The sequence below is a fragment of the Columba livia genome, chromosome 2 (assembly GCF_036013475.1).
Source record: "Columba livia isolate bColLiv1 breed racing homer chromosome 2, bColLiv1.pat.W.v2, whole genome shotgun sequence".
Lineage (NCBI taxonomy): Eukaryota > Metazoa > Chordata > Aves > Columbiformes > Columbidae > Columba > Columba livia.
Genome location: NC_088603.1, coordinates 72214450 through 72236707, shown reverse-complemented (window position 1 = coordinate 72236707; position 22258 = coordinate 72214450). Strand labels below are relative to the sequence as shown.

General features: G+C 42.0%; 1 long non-coding RNA gene across 1 annotated transcript; it reads right to left on the bottom strand.

The window, feature by feature from the left end:
* Window positions 1-498: 498 nt before the first annotated feature.
* On the bottom strand, window positions 499-21793 carry LOC135578540 (uncharacterized). Its single transcript, XR_010470289.1, has 6 exons — window positions 21159-21793; window positions 17317-17422; window positions 11264-11367; window positions 10194-10297; window positions 6236-9751; window positions 499-5151 (listed from the first exon to the last, which is right to left on the bottom strand). It is a non-coding gene; the product is annotated as an uncharacterized LOC135578540 (long non-coding RNA).
* Between the last annotated feature and the right edge of the window lie 465 nt (window positions 21794-22258).

Below are 22258 nucleotides of genomic sequence, written 5' to 3'. Positions count from 1 at the left end.
AAGACCTTTGCAGTCACGGGCACTGTTCCCACTGACCGCAATGGACTTTGGATGATGGACAGCCTGTTCTTCCAATTCCCACAAAAAAAGTCCTTAAATGGCTGCAAAGCTCGCACCACAAAGGGTTATCCAAAATGCAATTCCTGTTGTCACCAGAGCCAGTATCGCTCTGTTCCAAGTCCTCCCATGCCAGACAGGAGTTTGTGGGGGAACAAAATTCTGCAAAACACAAGAGTCAGTAAAGCTCTACAGCCAGAGGAGGGGACGTGCCAAGATCTGTCACAAGCAAACTGATCAACCAGGTGCTCACATAAATGGGTTGCTGTGCTGTGTGCCAGCGGCTGGATGGGAGGGATATTGTGCCTACCACTACTGTAGCTACACCAAGCACTCCTCAGCAGCAGCTGAGCATTGTAAAGCTTTGCAACAGGGTGAATTGCTTTCTTTCGTCTTTTTTTTTTCCGTTTTTTTTTTTTTTAATATTACCCTCATGCCATTTGCAGTCTAGATGGGTCTTCAGATGCACTGGGAGATTATACTACAGCATATGCACAAGTGTACCTGTGACAACATCATTCTCACTCCCCATAAAACAGATTCTTTCAACTCCGATCTATATGTAATAATACAATATTACCCCTCTCTTGTCCTCTCAGAGCTTCATTCAGGAACTTGCACTCTCTCTTAGATGATCAGGTTTGTCTTCCCCCTGCCTCCAACATCAGCACTTGTCTCCCAGAAACTCATGTTCCTCTTCCTACGATGACCTGCTTCACAAAGGCTGCAGGCAGAGTAGAGCAGATTCCATTAGAAAATACAAATAAAAATTGTTTTTTTAAAACAGAAGCAAATTTCAGAAATGTTCATTTGGTGGTTTTGTTTTCATATTTTGCTTTGCTTTTTTCAAAACAACCCCATGCCAGCTAATATATCTGTCTGCGTGTAACAGTTCTGGCTACCACACACAGAGGAGTATCTTTTGAGCTAATGGTGAAAATTCAGAAGGCCCAGCTTGGAGACATGGCACATGCACCCATGTCTGTGTGTGTGAAAGAGGGGCAGAGACAGAGAGAAATAAAATGGCATCTCTTTAGACAGTGGAACATTTGGAGAAGGGGATATAGGGCCAGTATTCAAATTATATTGTTGCAAATGTTTCTGTTGCAGGGAGAAAAAAACACATATATATATATATATGTATTCATACACACATTCTGCTAGGAAAGTGTGGGTTAGGAAATTTATGTCCTCTCTGAAATTGTTGTTCCAAACTGCAAGTCTAAATTCAAACTGTAGATCTGTATCACCATCTACATCTGAGCTGGCCATCTTAGGCTCCCTTTATCCTCCGCACAGATCTAGTCTAGGCAGTGATTCATCCCCTCCTACAGCAGACATGTAAATAGGTCAGATGAATCATGGCCTAAAAGTGCCTGTTCCCTGTATTGACTGCAAAGGGAGCTTGGGGTGATGGGTCCTACCATATGTGTCTACACTGCTGATGTCTAAAGTGAGGTGAGATGAATCCTAGCCTAGGCACAGAAAAATAAAATTATTTTATTTTGTTTTGAAGGCCTGGCTTTCAAGCGCTAAATTATCATTTACTTTTATGGAAGATACTGCTGAAAATCATTATCAGTGATATGTAGTATACAGTTCAATACACTTTTTTCTCTCAGAATATGTGGCTGCCATTGCCAATTATGTAAAATAGATTTCTTGCAGTGCGTCAGATTACAATAAAATACATACAAGCTCATGAGATCAGGCTTGTAAAAACACATGTATCTTTTTGTACTCATCTGTGAAGGCCTTTTGCTTCTCAGATGGAAATATAGTACATGTAGTAACTGCAGCAGCATAAGATAACAATCATATTGCCTGTTACAAACAAACAATTCAGGTTCCCTCTCCTATTCTTACTGACGTCAGAATCCGAAGCATTCAGTTGATTGGGTACTACGGTTTGCCTCTGTTGCTTACAGAAAGAGTAAGAGAGAAGCCACACCAGGGCAAAGGGGTCTTTCATAAGAGACAATATACACAGGCTCCAGCTAAGTGTACTGGTGTATGTTTTGATGAAAGAACATGTCTCAAAAATGGGATTAAACAACTTCTCTGTTGTGGCCAGATGACCCAGAAGCTGATAGAGACATGAAGGCAGTGGACCTTAGATTTTTATTTCAACCTGAAAAGAAAAGGACAGGACATCAAAGCAAAGCCATAACTACCCAGAGACTTAAGCAGAAAAAGCCATTTTAGATAAAAGATTTGCCTGAATAAATTTCACCACATGTGCTGTATGTTTGGTCTTTTCTGAAGGTACTACTTCAGTATCATTTTGTCATCTTAGCTCTACAAACACAAAGAGAAGCTCTTGACCTAAGGAACAACCCTACCCGGTCCATCAGTCAATGAGTCTGAGAAGAGGGACTGTAACTTGAACAGCAGAGGAAACAGATTATTTGTATGATCTCTTTTCAGAGACTGTTGACAGATACCTACTCCCTTTTGAACAGCCATTGTATCTAGAGACAGAGAGAGCAAACAATACAATCAGTCTGATAAGACTTAGTTTATCATTTTTGCTACAGGCTCACAGAGGTGCTTGAATTTTTTTACAATGCATCAGTCCCCTTCTGGTGAACACTGATTCTACAACACGGAAACATTTTCAAGAAAATGACAATTCATTATGGTAAAAGAGTTAATAGAAGTTGCAAAAAAATTTTTAGCTTTGATTTGGTCATTTTAGCTTTTAGATTTGCAGCCAGGCTGCAGTCCCCAGGTACTGGAATGTCTATGGCAGGAGAGGCTTGGGAAGCTCAGGAAAGGGAACCATAAGGTTCCTGCAATGACCCACCTGGAGTTTCAGTAGCTGCAGCTCAGTCCTGTGTCCAGGACTTGCTGCTGCAGAGCTGCAGCCCTCAGCTCCAGAGGGGCTCACTTGTCACATACAGCCTCAGATGCAGATGAGGGTCATCTCCTTGTGTTGTGCCCGAATTACCGTGGCTCCTGAACAGTGTGGAGTCATCTTGAGTACCTCCAGGCCAAAATCAATCAGCCAAGGAAGACCCAAGTCACCTACAAGCATGAGCACAGGGTCTGTGTCATGCATCTCTGAAGTGCTCACGTCAGAGACCTGCTATAAGACTCCTGAGATGTCCCTACATAGAGCCATTTGGGTTGAGCAGTGTTTAGTACATTGAGCTCTACCTCATGCACAAGTTAATATCCTTGTTTTAGTGCTAGGTTGAACAGCATTGTTCATCGAGCATTGCAACTCAGCCAAGAAGCTTGATCAGACTGGAGCTCATCCTGCATCCAGGGGGTGGGTAATACACAACCCAGGCAATCCCGGCATGCTTGGTTGACAGTTGGTTCTAATTAATTTATTAACATATGTGGACATGTTATGTTTCGATCTTAATGTCACAAAGCATTTCAACATTACTGACACACAATGTTTCAAGTATACTCAATTACAAGATTTCTGGAATTAAAGATTTCCTAAATTTCATTTCAGAGTAAAACTTCCTGTTCCAGTTCAGAACAAAAATGCATTTTTAAATGCCCAAATGTCTTGTAGAACAGCTTTTCCTCTTAATACAAACACAGATGCAGTGTGTAGGCCCATACACAACAAAACACTTAAGCATATCTTAACTTCAGTCATGTAAGTAATTCCATCTTTAGGCATATGCCTGAATCCTGTAATGGGCTCAGCTCAAGCAAATCAAGGCTGTACAATATCTGTTTGTACAGAAACACTTAAGCTGCATGTTGATGTTGCAGTTTAACAAGTCTTTAGTGCAACTGCTTCTTGACTTGTTTCAAAGGAGGTTTCCAAAGTGGGTTGTTGATCTGGCTTTCAGTGCCAAGACTGACCTTATCTTTCTGCATATGAGCTGAGTAATTGCTTATTTAAGGAAGTGTGCAATGTTTTGAGAAGTAGGTTCAAATGTGGATTGTAAAACATCACAACTGGTTGGCTTGTTAATGGTGGATGTTCTGGAAGGGGAAAGGAAATTAAAAGGGTGAATCATTATCCAGATGAAGTTCAAAAGCAATTTAAAAGTCATTTCATAATCACAGATGTGTGCCAAATATACCCGTCCAGCACAAGCTGTAGACTTTGATTTTTGTGAAGTCTGCAAGTTCTTTCCTTGCCTATTCCCACTGTAATCTTTTGCAGTGTCGTTCAAAAAAGTAGAAAGTAAGAAGAAATTAATGCCTTCTAAATGCCCCACTTACCTGCTTCTTTCTATAGTGCTGAGCTGTGTCCACAAAATCACTGTAAATGTGCACAGTGGAATACAAATACTTCTCCCTTTGTGCTCACAGTGAGCTTGTAGTTGGAGTAAAGATAAAAGATCAGCTGAGAGACACTGCATCAGGAGGGCAACTCCAGCATGCACCTACAGCAAGGTCCACGGCTGCTCAGCTAATTTTAAAACCCTGTGTTATGAATAATAGGCATGCACAGTATTTCTCATGTCCAGAAGCTGTGTAAATCCTATCAAAGCCATACGAAGACCAAGGTAATAACCATTGTCAACGGGTGCCCTCTCCATTTGAGGCTCATCCATCCCCTCCCGCAATTCCATTTCTGGTTGAGTGCCCATAGCAGATCAACCTCGACAAAGTTTTGGGCTGTGAATCTATAAGAAGGCATGCTAAGACAAAGTTCTGCAGGCGGATATCTTCTCCTTGACTCCTTGATCTCCTTCTGGCCCATCTCTCTCTCTCAGCTGTAAACTTCACAAACTTTTGCAGCTATCACAGGAATAGTATGATCTTTCTCTCTTTTCAAGCTGTTTTCTTCCACAACCTTACACTGCTTTTGATTTCCTTTTAAAATATCAATAGCTGATTGCTGGAGCAGCATTTAGTATTTCACTAATAGATTGAAAACTCATATGGAAAAGAGCAGTACAATCAAAATGGGAATTGATCTATCTTTTGTATTAAATGATCGTTTCCTCAGAAAGGCCCTTGGAATTCTTAATCTTCAGACTTGTAAAAAATTATAGCTTGTTCAACTCATACAAAAAGGGGCTCACTGGCTGTGGCTCAGCTGTCTTGGCCCAAGTGCCTTGTCTGCCTGGAATTCCTCCTTCAACTCTGTAGTTCTTGTACTTGGATAATTCCCTGGAGACGTGCATGAAAATGGGGTACAAGCAGCATGTTAGGAAACAATAAGAAAAGTGGTGGTAACATTAAGTTGAAGAGTAGCAAATGTGTTTTCAAGTAAGAAGATAAACTTGCTTTAAAGGCTGGAATATACAGATGGAAATTGGTTCATTCAAAGTCATGTCCCTTAAAATGGTCCATGTCAACGTCTTGCAGTTTGATTTCCCAGCTCTTACTTGCAAGTCAGACATCTAGTCAATGAACAGAAACAATATCTTAACAGCATAAAGAGCAGCAACTAGTTAAGGATGATGAGAAGCAAGTAACATGAAAAAATAGCTTTTGAGCAACCAATAAGTGGAATTTGTTTGCATTGTACCACAATAAATTTTAATCAAGAACATGCATTCATAAAAAGCAAAGTTGATTTGCAGACCTCTGAAGAAAAACGTTGGGGCAAGTAGGCAAACTGTAATGACCTACTTGCTTAACTTTTCCCATTTGTAGGGCCATTGCTTGACTAATATTTCTGTTCTGTACCTGCTAACAGTTGGTGTTCAAATGCTGAGTCTCTAGCTGACACCACTGTTGCCAACATTTTCTATTGCATTCAATATTAAATGTAATTTTTTTGTTTGTTACTTGAAATACCAATAACACCTCTGTGGGCATAAAAATCAGCAAACCCTTGGAATATCTAAAGAGGCCACAGTTGCATGTCTTATCTAATGAATACTATCATACCATTTTGTTTATTCTTACAAAAAACACAGCCTTTCGTGAAGGAAACTGAGATATACACACAGAGCTTCAAGAATAATGCAAATTATGATCTAAACTCACTGTAGCTAAGATATCTTTTAGAATGAACTCCCATCAGAACTCTTCATCTTCTTCACAGCTCTGAAGGCTGAAAACATTACACCTTTTCAAGACGTTAACCATGCCAAGAAAAGAAGTGCTGTCTTCCCGTAATAATGTTGTCTTAATTATGTACAATAGTTAGCACTAGTTTTACACCAGATGAGTCACAGTAGAAGATTATACTTTGCTGTTTGACTAAATCCCACAGCCCTCAGAACTCCCTGCAGTGACTGCTTACCAGCTTGTGCTCAGCTCTCCTCTCTTCTGCTTGCTGGATCCTTCAGGGGAGGCTGGTTTAAAGGGTGCTGCAATAGGATGAGCAGACACTGTGGTTGGAAATAAGGGCTCAGAGTCAGTAAGAATGTGCTAGAGAAATGGCTTGAAAGCTGCTCAGGTGTTAATGCTTCTCCAGTCATGTCCATCTCAATTAATTGGGATCCTAGAAATCACAGAGCTGGGTTTAGTTGCCTTCTTTTTAAAAGCAGTTTATCTTCTGAGTAGAAAGGTGGTCTTTTTTTTTTTTTTTTTTTTTTTTTTTTGTCATCCTGTGCTGTTTGTTGTAACAATTAAGACAATGCCAAACAGGCAACTGCAATACTTGCAGCCATTTAGGGAATCCCTGTTTACTTGCCTTACCCCTCCCTGCCCTGCCCCCAACTAATCTTTTACCAGTAAAAATAATCACATAGAAGCAGGTACCTGTCATTTTATGAAGAACTTTTACCACTGGGTTCTCCATTGAGATAACATGGGCTGCTAGGGACCTCTTCATTTGTGCAGATTTCTTCTCCTTCTTATATTTCAGGGTTGAACTCAGTAAAATCCCAGGTAAACACTGGATCTTCCACCAGGTCCCTCCACATGCTCATCTCAGTAAAAAATGGCCATTCTCAAATTAGTTGTTACTTTGACAACTCAGCTCTGGTAATCTGAAGACCACTTTCAAACATTCATAAATTGTATTGGAAACTTTAAATGAAACCCCCTATTAGATCTCTTTAAAGGTATTTATGAGGTTCAAGAGCAGATGGCCTTGCAGCAGAGTATACCACAGTCTTCATTCACAGTCAGCAGGAGAGGTAGGCTCCAGCCTCATGTTCTTTGAATCTCTGTCTGGAAGACCACGTAGCAAATTTAAAGTTAGACATTGTGAAAAATGGTTCCCATCTGCCTCTCCTCCTTAGCCCAATGGATTCAGAGAGAGCCTAAGTACTGTGCTGTCACAGATCATTGGGAGGCAGTTGCTGAAGCCTCTGTCTATGCGAATGACAAATACTCTATTCATTAAACCTCTCCGTAATGAATGTCCTGCTATGGCACCTTCTGAGAGACTCTTGATTAATTGAAAGAAGTAAAATACTTCAGGTTGAAGTAACAGCTGTTTATACTTACCAGTATCAGCTGATGGTCTGGATACAGACACTTCACCAGGAAGAATTCACTCCTACACATTATTTAAATAGAAGCTGTTTTTTACAAACAGTACCTCGAAACTGAAGTTTATTACATTTGGCTATGAGGGTCTTTCTAGCCAACAGTCAGTGTATTTTAAAGTACAGCACCTGTCTTATCAAAAGTCTTCCCCAGAAGAAACCACAAGGAGTGGTGTGTATGCTACACTATGGGGTGTTGCAAAGAAGATGCATACGATTGAAAGGGCAAACAAATAATTCTGGTCACAAAGTAATTTCATTTCCATTTTAGCCAGGAATGCACTAAATAATGCACCATGCTTTGGCTACTCAAAAGGTCACCTTTTGGTCTATGAGCAGCTGCAGCATCTGTGTTCCCCCGAGACTCTGCTGCGAGCACAGAACAAAGCAAGAGAGCTAACTACAAGCTCAGGGGATGCAGGTATGGAACAGGCTTCTGGAGACCTCCCAGCAGCTCCAGCTGAGAACCACTCTCAAATTTCCTTTCTCTCATTTTTTATTTCAACCCCAAATAGTCTTCTTTTTTCCCCTCCCCTTCCTAAGTAAATTAATCATGTATAAAATATGAGAAAATAAACAGCCAACTCAGATTTTGACACCATGCAGGGACAAGTATCCATGGAGATTAAGGATCTCCTATTCATCACTGATTTCCCATCACATTTGACAGGAAGGTACAACAGAGAATAAAATAGCCCCCCCAGGAAGGCACTCCATGAGGCAGCGTTCAGCTTAGAGGCTGCTAAGTCTCTTATTCCCAAACTATAACGCAGGTGAGCTGCTTCTGTGACAAAAATACATATGCAGTAGAAGCATCTGACCCACAGCTGGTCTAGATATATCCTTGATATTTAGGACTTTCATCCAGTAGATCTGGATGAAAGAAACTGCTGGCTTCTTAGGTATTATCTCATTATGAGGAACCCAGACATGAGTTTCGCGTCTAGGAATCCGTTCAGCTTTGTAGACCAGGGTGCTGGTTACAATATACAGACTTTAGTTTGGAGGGAGGGAGTTTGAAGGGGTAAGAAAATGAGCCTGGATTATCATCTATTTCAGAATCTGTCCTCCTAACAGACAGGTTGGGGCGGTATGAAGGAGATGTCCTGATCAGACCTGGCTTTGATGGGATGGTGGGTGAAGCAACATGCTGTTCTTGTAGGATTTCCTCAGCTCCATTTCCTGAACAACTAAATCTAGATTGCCTACAACCAGAATAGCTTTTGTTTCAAATTAAATCAAACAAGCAAGGAGAGAAATAACAACTACATAAGAGAAAAACAAGCACGTAATTCACTGTAAGGGCCATCTTGCATTGATGCATAGCAATCCCTTGTAGACTACAGCCTGGGGAACACTTTATTTTTAAAGGTCCAGCACACAATAACAGAATCATAGTAGACATTCATCTAACCATACGCACCACTCATCTTTCCTTACCCAGAAATACAAGTAAACCTTGAAAAGAGATGGGGAAAAAAAAAACAACAAACACTTAATTTGCAAGCACTGAATTAAATATAATGCAAAACAATTCTAATGCCTATGTATTCCTTAGCCCATCCAGTTGTGCTTTCATCTCCTCCAGTCACTCACACATCAAGTTTGCAGCACACCTCCATGAAAACCCCCTGAGCTCTGGGATTCCCATCCCTGTTCCAGGGTGATGTAGGTTTCATTAACTCTGGATGCTGCTGTTAGGTTTGCCCTACTGCAATAGTTCAGTGTCACTGCCAGGCAGCACAAAATCCTGCCCAAAAGCACGTGTCATGTGGCAAGGCTCTGCAGTTCAGCAGGCTGCCATCCTTGGAGCCACAGTGGGCACAGCAAAGTAGCAGATAACAAGCAACATCAGAGAGAGCAGGGGGTGGATGGGCCCATAGGGCTCTTGAAATGAATAGGCAAGCTAAATTTAAAATTTACATTTTAAAAATGAAAAGCAGAGTATTACAGACTAACCATTTTTGCCACAAATTGCTCTTTAATACAAGGTGGAGGTAATGGCAGTGAAACCCACAGGGGTTCTTCAGTTGTGATCGGACTTAAACCTCATACTTCCTCATGTACCCCGTCTGCCACTGTCACCTGAGGGCCCTGAAGGACAAGTACTACAAGTCAGGAAAAACCCCAAATGCTTCTGACAGTAGCTGTCTAAAGCATTTTCCAGGTACATTACCATCAGGTACAGGTGATTACTGGAATTCAGTCTGCATCAGCATTACAGTATATACTGGACCCGTCATTCTGTAGTTACTCCACACAGGGTGAGGATACAACTGGCATCACTTAAGTCATCTAGCCAAGCCCAGGTATGCATTGACCTACATGAATGAAAACAAAGGAAAACAAGTCTGTTATCAGTAAGCTTAAATTTGTTCAGCAGCAGTATGGACCTCCTTTGCAAAACATCTATGAGCCTGAAAAGTGTAAAAGGCTAAAGACACAGACCACTCACACTCCACTTATTTAAAATATGCTGTCTCAGAAAAACTGAGGGACATTTCTAGCTAGAAACTCAAGCCAGAAAACGATGGCAGCCTGCTGGCTGGCTGACAATCTGGGGTTCAGTACGGGATCAACAGACAGATTAAACAAGTGTTCTTCCTAATGTCAGGAGGCATAGGAATGGAAACACACAGCCTTTGCTCTCCAAGCCTACCCTTGTCTTCCTGTGCTTGAAAGTCACATGCTTTTGGGCTTCCCTAATATGATTTTGGAGTCTTTGATGCATCCTGAATTTTCCAAAGATCTTGATGTCATTACCAATATTTGAAGTCAGGTCTCCTCGTTGGGCCGACTCTAAAAACACCAGCCTCTCTGTTGACCATATGGGCAGCCTTGTCAGAGAAAGCTTCCAGTGCAGACTCCTGTACAAGGTACTTAAAGTCAAGTAGTGACAATATTGTTCCTGCTCCCCACCCTTCCACCCCTGTTCTTCCTTCCCTGGCTAACAGGGCAAAGGAAACCGCACCCAACACAGAAAAACAACCACCAGACTGGAGTGAGAATGCATCTGCCCTCCCACATCGGGGTGAGCAAACCAGCCATTTCCCAGCTTCACAAAGAAGCAAGACCAAGAGAGCACCAGTGTCCTCCACCCCATTTCCAGGCCACCAGAGGCAGGAGAGCCCAGCCCAACAGCCGGACTGGAGTGCCCCAGTGCTGCAGTAAGCACCATGCTCTGTGTTGCATCTGCTGGCCTATTAACATACAAACACAGTAATTTTTTATTCTTGAGCATATTTTCAGAGCAGTCCCCTTTGACATATGTATTTAGCAGGGTGCAATCCAGTTAACATATGTGCACACACTCACAGGCACACACACACACAGAGCTGATTACATGCAGCTTTCCTGACAGTTCCGATAATCTGGATAATTTATTCAGGTTCGCAAAGTTTGAGTGATTTTCCATTTCCTCTGCAGAAGGGGAGAAATGTGATTGTTGCTGTGGTGATCCTTCCTTTCATATTTTTAGCAGTGATCTGTCTTAAAGTCGTGACTGGCTCTGAAAAGTGTCGTTTTATTAAGGCATAATAGTAAAACATTGGTGAATAGCCTTTTATTTTTCACACTGAATAGTATATATATCTATTCATTGAAATTCACATTTACAGATGAAAATACGTAGAGATTCCTTTATCATAAAGAGGGCTTGTTTGGGCCTTTATTTTGTAACCCCTGTTCTCCTTCATCCCCTTGGGATGCACAGTCAGAACCTCTACTCACCTGGGTTACATTTTCAGGGGGATACATACTCAGAAACATCAATGTTGACATTAAAAGTAGTTGCATGCGTAATCCCCCAGGCATGGAGTTTAAAAAAAACCTACCTCCTTCCCTGTTAGCAAGGTTAATGACTGCTCTGCAGAAGGGGAGCGAGGCGATTTCATTTTTTCTCTTCATTCCTGAGGTTGCAGAGCCAGCATTCCTCTCTCTGCGGAGAGGACAGCAAATGTCAGCTACTTACTTTCTTAATTTCTACCTTGATCAATGAAGCTGTTGGCAGAGAAGACTGCTATGCACAGTAAGAAAAAAAAGTACAAAACTTCTCCTGCTGATGGAAACAGCTGATGGCAAGTTATTCCCATTTGTAGCCTGGGCTGTAGACATGTGCTTGTAAGGCTTTAGCAGAATAAGGGTGGTAGCACCACCACCTCAAACCTTTAGCTCTGGTATTGCAGAGCAGTAGTGCACAGCACATAAAGCGGTGCAGGTGAGGGTGCAGGTGCAGACTTCAGGAATCCTGCACATCTTTGCTTTCCCTTCATTCTGAGTAGAAAACCCAAGAGTCCTGGGAATGCTTGTGGTTTTAAAGTTGCTAAGCTGCTTTTGTTAGACTGCTTTCATTAGACTGCTTTCCCATAATCTGCTTCACATTGAGTTCTCCCGTGGGATTAATCATGGGAAGGGATACCATTCAATACAGATGAAAATAAACTAAACTGGACCAATAGAAAATTGTCCTCTCATTTAGTCGTGACTTTCTGAAAATTATTGTTTGAGATGAAATTTTGTTTCTTTGGTTTAAAATCCAGGATTAATCATTTGGGAAAGCTGCCAATTCTGTTTCTTCATTTTGTGTCTCTTACGGGTTTTTTCAAGCACTTAAAACAATTCCCAGGTTATTATTGTTTGAGGTGGGAATGAACAAGAGGCTTGTTTATTTTCCATTCAGGCAAATAAAAAGGGACACTCCAAAAGGTTTTATAATTTCCATCATTGCAACCAAATGTGTTTGATTTATCTGCATAAACCAGATTCAGATATTTCTTCTTGAGGTGCACTAACAGAAGCTAACACAAAACTTTTCTTTTACAGTGAGATTGCAAATATAGGCAATATGAAACTATATATTATCTTCATTTTAACAAGAATAACTCCTAGAGTCATAAGCTTAGAAGCTGCTTAACAAACAGATGTACATATATTTATTTACACACAGACACACAACACATTTACTATCAACTGCATTAAAAACGATGACAGAATACCACAGCATGAATGTGCCTGCGTATTGTTTCTCTCTGCTTCTCTAGATATTTCAAGATATTTAAGATTCCATCTGCAAGTTTTCAGTAGGTGCTAGAAACCCATGCCTTCCAAAAAAGCAATGCAATCCTCCATGGTGTTAACACTATCTGGATAGATGCTGGTAGTTTCAGCAGTCCGGTGATGCAGCAAAATACGTCAGAGATAGAAAAAAAACAACCTGTGCCTCACTGATGGAATCCAGATGTGTCTTCCTACCACCCCTCCAATCCCTTCCCACCATCAACAGCCCAGTAAGGGTACTTGGACACTTGCCTTCCCACCGATCCCTAAAGGCAACACCTTGGACCAGAATGATACAACGTATGTGGCTAGACTGCACCCTGTGTGATATTTTGGGGACACCCAGGATGCTACACAGTGGCTGAGCAGGGACACTGTGCTTGGGCTGATCCACACGATGCCATCAGGTCTCCCACAGCTGCAGCCACAATGACACCGCTCCATGGTAATTCTCTCACCAGACCATGCAGGGCACAGTCTAACGTGTGATCTTAGCCATGTGCTGGCATAGGGAGGGCTGGATTTGATGGCTGGCTTGTTTTCACCTTGGTCCTTTCCATGCTCTGTCACATACTGTGATACCACCACCACCAGAGCAGCCTGCAGCAGGCGTGCATTTATTTATGCGTATTGTGTACGTGTGTATTCTTCCCCACGCCAAACCTTAAAAATGACCAAATTCTGCAAAGAAAGAAAGTGACAGCCTGGGAGCTTGGAAAAAGCATGCAGGGTCAGCTGAATCTTTTTTCTGGGCCATTTTAAAGGAGTTGGGTTTCACTCCTCAGACCTACTGTGATTTAAACCCAGACTTATTGTGTGAGAAATAAAACCAAAGCACAGCAGACTCTCTTGGATGGAGCACAGTCTGCCTAGAGCTACTTCAACTCCTCATTAACTGTAAATGCCAGGTCTCGCTTCCCATGCTCTGCCAAAGGTGCTCAGTTTTGGCTCACCTCTTTTTAGAACACACTGAGCCTGACCTAGCTGCAGTTTCATGGGACCTGACTGAACCTTCAAAGTCCTGCTCTGCCATGCTCAGCTCCATTTCCATGCAAACTCTCTGCATTAAGGCAACCTTCCAACACATTCTCCAAGCAATTAGAGGATTTCCTACCTGCTGTAAGGTAGCTTTATTGTGAGTGTATATCATAATATAGCTTTTTACATGTTATTCCACACCCAAATTGCTGCCTTTGTTGCTGGGGGCTGAGCTACAGCCCCTGCGGGAGCTATGAATGGTGCATTTGCAAGTAGAATGTAGGTTTCTGTGCTATTTCTGAAGCTCTGCAATTCACTTCCTGCCTCGCACGCGGACTGGGGTTTTGCTTAGATGCAAAGCTCAGATTGAGCTGTCAGTCACAATATACTTCTCTTTTTCCCATTTTAGAAAGGGATTTATATCTGTAAAGGATGCACTCAGCTCAAAAACTTGTAGACTTAACTACATTGGCTCTGGAGCAAAGTATCAGAGAGAGATGAAGGTACATGGCAGAATTAAGCCTGCGTTATAAAACAAGACTAACTTCTGTTCAAATCCCAGCCTTACTGATGTACGAACAGTAGTCTCCTTCAGCTGTACTGAACTTGGAATGAAATCTTTGCTGAGCTTAATAAGAAGTTTTCCAGGTGAAAAACAAACTGATTTTTTTAACAGCATACGTCCTAGTGATTTCAATGATTGCTGCTGACAGTTTAGTTTAAAGGACCAAATTCTCAGACAATATCTCATGACCTAGTTCTGAAGTCAAGACTACAGTTCACAAGTAACTTTCCCTATACATGCCTCATCAATTTTGGAAAGAAAGGATGCTAAAAAAAGGACATAGTAAGCACAAAGAGACAAAAACAGTAGGCCAGATTTTTAAACCAGATAAACTCAAGTTAGTAATACAGATTTTCAGCAATAGTTTTTGCAAACCCATAGAGGGGAGCTTAGCAGCTCCTAAGTCAAGGCAGGTAAGAAGCTGAAGAGCCTTAACTAGTTACTGCCTTACCCCACACCACCTGCTTACCTCCACTCCTTGTGAAATGGAGGCAGAAGATAACTCACAGATAAAAAAACACACTGAATGCCTTCAATTCTGACTTCATTCCTCATTCCTTCCTCACTACCAGCAGGTATTAAGATGTTTACACATCTGTCACAGTTTAAGCTAGCAATACAACCATGATAGCTGCTCCCTCCCTCCCTCCCCAACCCTGAATAGGGGAGAGAATTGAAAGTGAAGGGAGAAACTGGTGGATTGAGATAAACACAGTTTAACAAAATAACAAAATACTAATACACTACTACTAACAATAATCTATATAAAGTGGAAATAAAATATAAAAGATACTCAGATACTCAACACAACACAACCTCATGAATCCCATCTGCACCAAGCAGCCAGTCCCAGGCAACAGCACCTGGTCCTGAACAGCTGATCCCTGAAACAGAAAAGTGAAAAAGGCAGAAAGGCCCAGAGGCCTCTGCAAGACAAACAAACTAAAGAAACTCCTGAACAGAAAAATGCACCAAAACAGAGCAGAACCAAACATGTCTCTGTCCCCGTCCATCCCTCCAGCTGGAAAACCCCAACTCTCCTTAAATACGAAGTATGACACTTATGACATGGAATATTCTTGTTGATCAGTCTGGATGCCAACCAAGATCTGCCTCATTTATGACCCCCTTCCCAGCTGCCTCACACTTGTGGGCAGAGTGCTCAGAAAGACCTTGACTTGCAGCCAACAACAGTTGGTAACATCGGTTCTGTCCCTGTGTGTTATCTCCTTGTTATAAAACTAAACTCAAACAATGGCCATGCTAGCTAGAAAAAAGAAAGGTTTCTAACTGCATGAAGAAAATTAACTCACTTTCAGTCAAACTAGCACAACACCTTTAGTAAAATTAGGATCATAAAAGACAGAGAGAGCTCAACTGGGGGCAGGGGTGTTAGAAATCAAGACCAGGATATTTACTGTCTCACCTTTCTCCAGAGCTTAATTTTGAATCAGCTTTGTGCCTTGGCTAATTAGCCTACACACTGATATTTTTAAATGATGATTAATTTTTCCAGCTCCCTAGAATACAGGCTTAATTCCAGTGATCACAGCTGCTTATTGCTATAGCTTGTTAATGCGTATTTAATCCTTGAATCCCTGACTTAGAGCCTCCATCTCTCGATACCTTTAAGAAGAAGTTAGACACACATCTGTCAGGGATGATGTTGATACAGTTGCACTTGCCTTCAGAAGGAAAGATGGTTTAATGGTCTTTTAAGGTCCTCTTCAAAGCTAACTTTACATGATAAAGTCTGATCATCACACAACCAAACTTTCAAGAGAAAGTTACCCCATTCCAGTGGCTCTCCCCCATCCTCCTGCTTCTCTTCTGATTGTGTTTTAATAAATCCTTTCTCTTTAGTGTAGCTCAGCCATAAGAAAAGCAGGAAACATATCTTTGAGAAGGTACACCTACGCCAGATAGACAACTTTCAGGTGACAGATAGGGAACCATGAGCTCTGTTTTTCTCTTCTACCATCTGTTGTGCATGGCATAGTGCTAGGACATTCAATACTGGGAGAAGAAGGATAAAACAGTTTCTTACCAGGTTTTCACAGACACAGGCTCTGGGTCTCTACACCAGCAGAGCACGAGCAGTACAAATTTGATCTGGATTGGATCTGGACAGTAGATTGTATTTCTATCAAGTTAGTGGTAGTAGCTGAGATACGGGTATTATCTGTTCCAGCACAAAAGTTGTCATTGTTATCTCCAACCTCAGGCAGTCTTTGGATATTTGAACCATATCTGGATACAGCTGAATGATACTTATGGCACCAGTGCTCTACATTGTGTGGCCACGATGCCCACAAAAACTGGGGACCTTTCTGCTGGGTTTGCAGTATTGTCAGAGTCTGATCTAAAAAGAAATGAGTGCCTTAGCCCCCTGACACTTCTGACAGACTTTTTGAGGCAGGTCCTATAACAATTACGAAGCAGTTCACAACCTACATGTACATATTTTTGAAGTGTAAAATGTTCCAGAAATTCCTGGTGTATTCTCCACAACTTCTACCTTCTGTGTTGCTTTTCTTCTTTTTTTTTCTTATTTCCATTTTCTCACCACTTCAGTAAAGATCAAAAGTCATTATATTGTTCAGTTTGATGGATCAAATCCCTGCAGACTAATCTCTGCAATGGCACACAGATCTGCAGACATGTTTTTCTGGAAAATGTTGAAAAACATTTGAATATTGTTCACTATATTATAATATTTTGTCTGTTCATTTTTAATTGCCTCTAGAGTGAAGCTTTATGTTTTTCATTTGAACACAAAGATTTCTTTTATGCCCAAGATGTAAGTTAGCAGTGGGCAAAGCAATTGGAAAAAGAGAAAAGAAGACGGGCTGAACATTTCACCTCCCATCAGAAAACAATAAACCCACAGTGAGCTACAGAGAACAGATGTCCCATAGCTGAAGGCCTCTCCATCTTCCCACTACTCACTCCTGTGAGTTGGTGCAGACCCAAGCCTACCCAACCCACATAAGACCACTATTTGAGTGCTCTGGTCCCAGAGAGACTTTGAAGACCAGCACAGAAGCTTTAAGCCTCCCGCGCTCAAACCAAGCCTTTCCCTTTGCCAAAAACATCTGATGGGACATCAGATGTAGATGTTCTACAGATGCTGTTTCCTGAGCTGGGGCTGTACCATGTGGTAAGCCATAGTAGCAGGCAACTGGAGCCCCATAAGTGCCTTTGTTTTTTCCCAGAAATGAGTACACAGATCAGAGGATGAGGAGAGAGGAGATGACTCCCGGCAGCTCTTGGTCTGAGTGTACTTACCAGAGGTTTTGGCTACCACAGAGCAAACTGGAAGGAGACACTTGGTTTGTAGCCTGCTGGCCAGCAGTATGAGAAGGAACAGAAGACTATGGAAGGAGTTCCACAGCTGTAGAGGAGAAAGAGAGCACTGGATTATCAAAAGCACATGGATATCAGGGAACCATCTGGACCTCTTTCTGTGGTTTGTGGCCGATCTCCAAATATTTAGCATAACGGTGGTCCCCATGGGTGCAAATGCTTGCTCTTCCTCACAGGAGAAACAGGAACACACAATTAGAAGTAAGTTGGGTAATACCGTATTGCTTACAAACATGCCAGCTGGGAAAGGATGAATGTTGATTCTGGTTTTAGGTGATTTTGGTTTATATTTTAGTTCTGTAAAACCAAACATGATAAACCTGAATGCATTTGATGGCTAAGTATAACAAAACCAAGACCTTACTGTCTGTCTCTAAAATAAAACAGACCAAAAAAATAATCTAATTTCAGTTTTTAAAATTCTCAGACTGCAATTGCTTCTGACACCATAGGTAAAAAGGAGGGTCTGATCCTCCACCATTGCCTGTAATACAGTCCAAGGGACAGTAATGAAGACTATGGAATTTCTCCAAATGTATATGACCAGCAACAAAATCTGATTGGGTGAATTCAGGAAGAGTTTTCCTAGTGGCACATCTGTGTTCTAACCTGCTACAGGGAACAACAACAACTCTCTCTTTTGGTACAGCACACCCATTACACAGCCACAGACAGATGGATATAGTAATACTGTGCTGAAATACTGTACTACAGATGGCATCAAAGATAGAATCATAGAATGGTTTGGAAGGAATGGTTTGGGTTGGAAGGGACCTTAAAGATCATCTAGTTCCAATCCTCCTGCCATGGGCAAGGACACCTTCCACTAGACCAGGTTGCTCAAAGCCCCATCCAACCTGGCCTTGAACGCTTCCAGGGATGGGGCATCCACAGCTTCTTGGCAGCCTGTTCCAGTGCCTTGCCACCCCCATGGTAAAGATTTTCTTCATTACATCTAATTTAAATCTGCTCTCAGTTTAAAGCTATTACCCCTTGTCCTATCACTACAAGCCCTTGTAAAAAGTCCCTCTCCAGCTTCCCTGTAGGTGTCCTTCAGGTACTGAGGGCTGCTATAAGGTGTCCCTGGAGCCTTCTCTTCTTCAGGCTGAAGAACCTCAACTTTCTCAGCCTGTCTTCATAGGAGAGGTGATCCAGCCCTCTGATCATTGTCATGGCCCTCCTCTGGACTCGCTCCAGCAGGTCCATGTTCTTCTTATTTTGGGGGCCCCAGAGGTGGATGCAGTACTCCAGCTGTGGTCTTGTGAGACCTGCTGGTCACACTTCTTTTGATGCAGCCCAAGATACTGTTGGCTTTCTGGGCTGCAAGGACACATTGCTGTTTCATACTGAACTTCTCATCAACCAACACCACCAAGTCCTTCTCCTCAGGACTGCTCTCAACTTCTCCTCTGCCCATCCTGTATTTGTGCTAGGGATTGTCCTGACCCAGGTTCAAAACCTTGCACTTGGCCTTGTTGAATCTTATGAGGTTTGCATGGACCCATCTCTCAAGCCTGTCAAGGTCCATCTGGATGGCATCCCTTCACTGCAACATGTCGACTGCACCACACATTGTGGTATTGTCAGCAAACTTGCTGAAGGTGCTTTCAATTGCATTGTCCATGTCACCAACAAATATGTTAAACAACATCGGTCTGGATACTGACCCCCTGAGAAATGCCATTCACCAGTGGTCTCCACTTGGAGATCGAGCCATTGACCACAACTCTGAGAGTGACCATAGCAAAGAGGCAGTGGAGAATAAAAATTTCCATTTTCTGATCCTCTGGCAGATGCACTATCAGCACTGATCCTTCCTTACCTAAGGAGGGGACCCACAACCAATATATTGCTGCCTTCCCAGAAAGGTGTCCTTTGGAGCAGAGCATGGTGGGAGCCAGCCCATGCCCAAATTTCCTGCCACTGTCCTGTCAGCAGTGTTTTAAATAGTAAGGTCTTACTCTTAATGTGCTTTGGGCCCAGTCTCCCCTGCAAAGGTGTGATGCTTTCTACAAACATCATTTCATCAAGTATTTTTATACCTATGCTGAGAAAACACATGGCATAGTCCCTCAAGGAGTTCAGTTTGGATCTGACGAGATATATCAATGATTCTGCACTAATACGTAGTCCTCATAGTCTTTCTTAAGACCCTTTGTGGTGCCAGGACATTGTGTGGTTTACACTAAACCAACAATCTCTTAATTAATCTCTTAGGTACCATATCATTTTTCTATTTTAAAATATTCTGAGATTTGTCTGGGTAGGATTTTTATGCAAGCATGTGTCTTTGTCTATTGACTTTGCTCCAGCCAGACAAGTGACTTTTTTCTGAGCATAGCATTGGTTGCACTACAAAAAGACCTCACATCCCACCCTACAGGCAGCAATATTCTAATGCTGTTTGAAGTAATCGTGTCTGTAATCCCTCTGAGGATATGATGAAGGGTGCTGATGAATATACCATTTTCTAAACTGTACACCAGTTAGGGAAAAAAAAAGACACCACATAGGAAGTGGTGGTGTTGTGAACTGGATTTATAGCATTGAAAAAACGAGAGGATGTGTAATATGGTGTACCTACAGATTCAGATGCTAGCTTCTCATAAGTTGGAGTACTTTCATTGAGTGCTGAAAAATTAACCTGGTTATAGGAGAGGTCCTAATTTTGTTCAAATCTGACCAACTATGCACTTTCACCAAGCAAGAAGTTACTGGATTTGTCAAAGATGTAAAGGAAACCTGTGTTACCTTAAAACCTGCGGCAGATAAACTCATGGTGAGTTTTGGACTAACGCCTGATAAAGAATCTGCTGTACACTGTAAAGGCAAGAGCAATCTGATCAGACCACAGAAGCCATGCTATGGGCCCACAGCAGAGACTGTCATTTAACAATCCACTTTTGAGAGCCACAAAGTCACACTCCCCTTGGGATGCCCAAGTAGGTTGGCTCTTGAATCCCTCTAAGCATTCAAAAAAACTGGGGGTCTCAATTACCACCCTCTACAATACACACACAAAAGTAAATCAAGTACATTTGGACTGAGATGAAATTTGTTTCAATAGGGAACACAGTACAGTATAGTTTGGCTGCAAATAAAACCTATCTGCTCTTAACAGCATCTTGCACAACTGCTAAGGACCTACACACGGACAGCAGGATCAATATAAGCTAAACTTGCATTTCATAGCTGGAATCGGAGCCACTTCATACTGACAAAATAATAAAACAGCAAAATAACAATGAGACACTCTGGCACATGTGTACATTTTCTAAAACCACACATAATGAAGGCTTTAGCAATGCAGAACTCAACCTCCCAGCTCAAAGTTTTATTGGCCATTATCTTACTGGATTTGGAGCAACAGCTTTGAATGCAGTAAAAGGCATTCATTTTTCACAGTTTCCTCACAAAACTGACAAATTTATGATTGTTATAAAAAAGGACACAATTTTGAAATCCTCAGAGTGTCTGACTTGTAAGGGTGCCAAATATCTTTCTCTTTTCATTAGCATTCAGGGATCAATGTGCCCAAATCACCCTCATCTACTTTTTCCACTCACATAGATGCAGCTGATGTTGGATCATCAGCCACCTCAGTTACGGTCCAAAGTAATAGCTTTGAACCAGAGCAATCACATATACTGGGATGCTGCTTCCAAAGTAGGATGGAAACTGCTAGGCATCCCCAACGTAGCCTCCCACTGACCTATTTCAATATGGTGTGAACTCCATGAAAATCTTTTGGCTACCCCACCTACCTGGTTGAGAATTATAGACACTTCCATCAGTTCATAGAATCGTTGCAAAAGTAGATACATTCTGAAAATTTAAAAAAAAAAAAAAAAGTCAAAGTGCTTGCAAATGTTAGATAAACCTCTGGAATGCATGCATTCTTCAACAGGCTTGGCGCACCTCTCACCTTCAAGGAAAGAAAGTGAATGAAATGGGAGCACAACATGTTCCAGGTAGGAACTGTCTGAAGAGGTCACAGGCAAAAGAAAAGGAAAAAAATAACAGGGCATCAAGGTTTTCAGTTAGCCAAATTTTGCTTCTCCCAGGCAGAAGTCCCGTCCTCCTTTCATGCTGCAACCCTTGTGAAGAGAATGAAAACTTGAAGCCAGAGACCCTCTGGTTTCTCCTGGTGCTGCTCAGCTCTTTGAACCTCAGCCCAATGGCCCAGATCTCAACACCACATAATTCTGAAAACATATTAGATAACCTTGTTTCTCTCTTTCATGAAGTCTCTTTGGGGACCTGATACAGGAAATAAACATGGTTCCCCTCAGCTGGAGATGCCTACACTACCCTGCTGGAAGAAGGCTTCCTCAGGAAGGCTGCACCCTTTTACTTCCATGCCTTCACTGGACACTTCCTCAGTCTGTCGTCTCTTATCCTGTTCATGGTCCTGGTCACCTCTATTGCTTTTTTGCCCACAGCTCTCTGTTCTCTCAGATACCCATCCTGGAGCTCACCATAGCCAGCGACACCACGGAATGAGATGTTGTGGCCATTCACATCATCCTCTGCTGACCCCTTGGATAACTCTTGCACCAGTTGTATCTCTGTCTTCTTGGATAGCCAGGTTTCAGCAGGCAGTGGTATGACAGTGAGTGCCATTAACCCAGTCACATCGACACATCACATTTTACCTTACAGAGCCTGCAGGAAGGATCTGTCACCTTTATTTTCACTTAACTTCTTCTCATCTGCCCTCGTTGTAGCCCTCACTCCATTTTAATCTTCTTTGTCATACTCAGACCTAGACCAAGTGAGCAAGGGTTGGATACTTCTCTCATCACAGCCAGTTAGGAGTTTGACATAGCCTTAATCAGTTGACTCTGCTTTCTCAGCAGTAAAC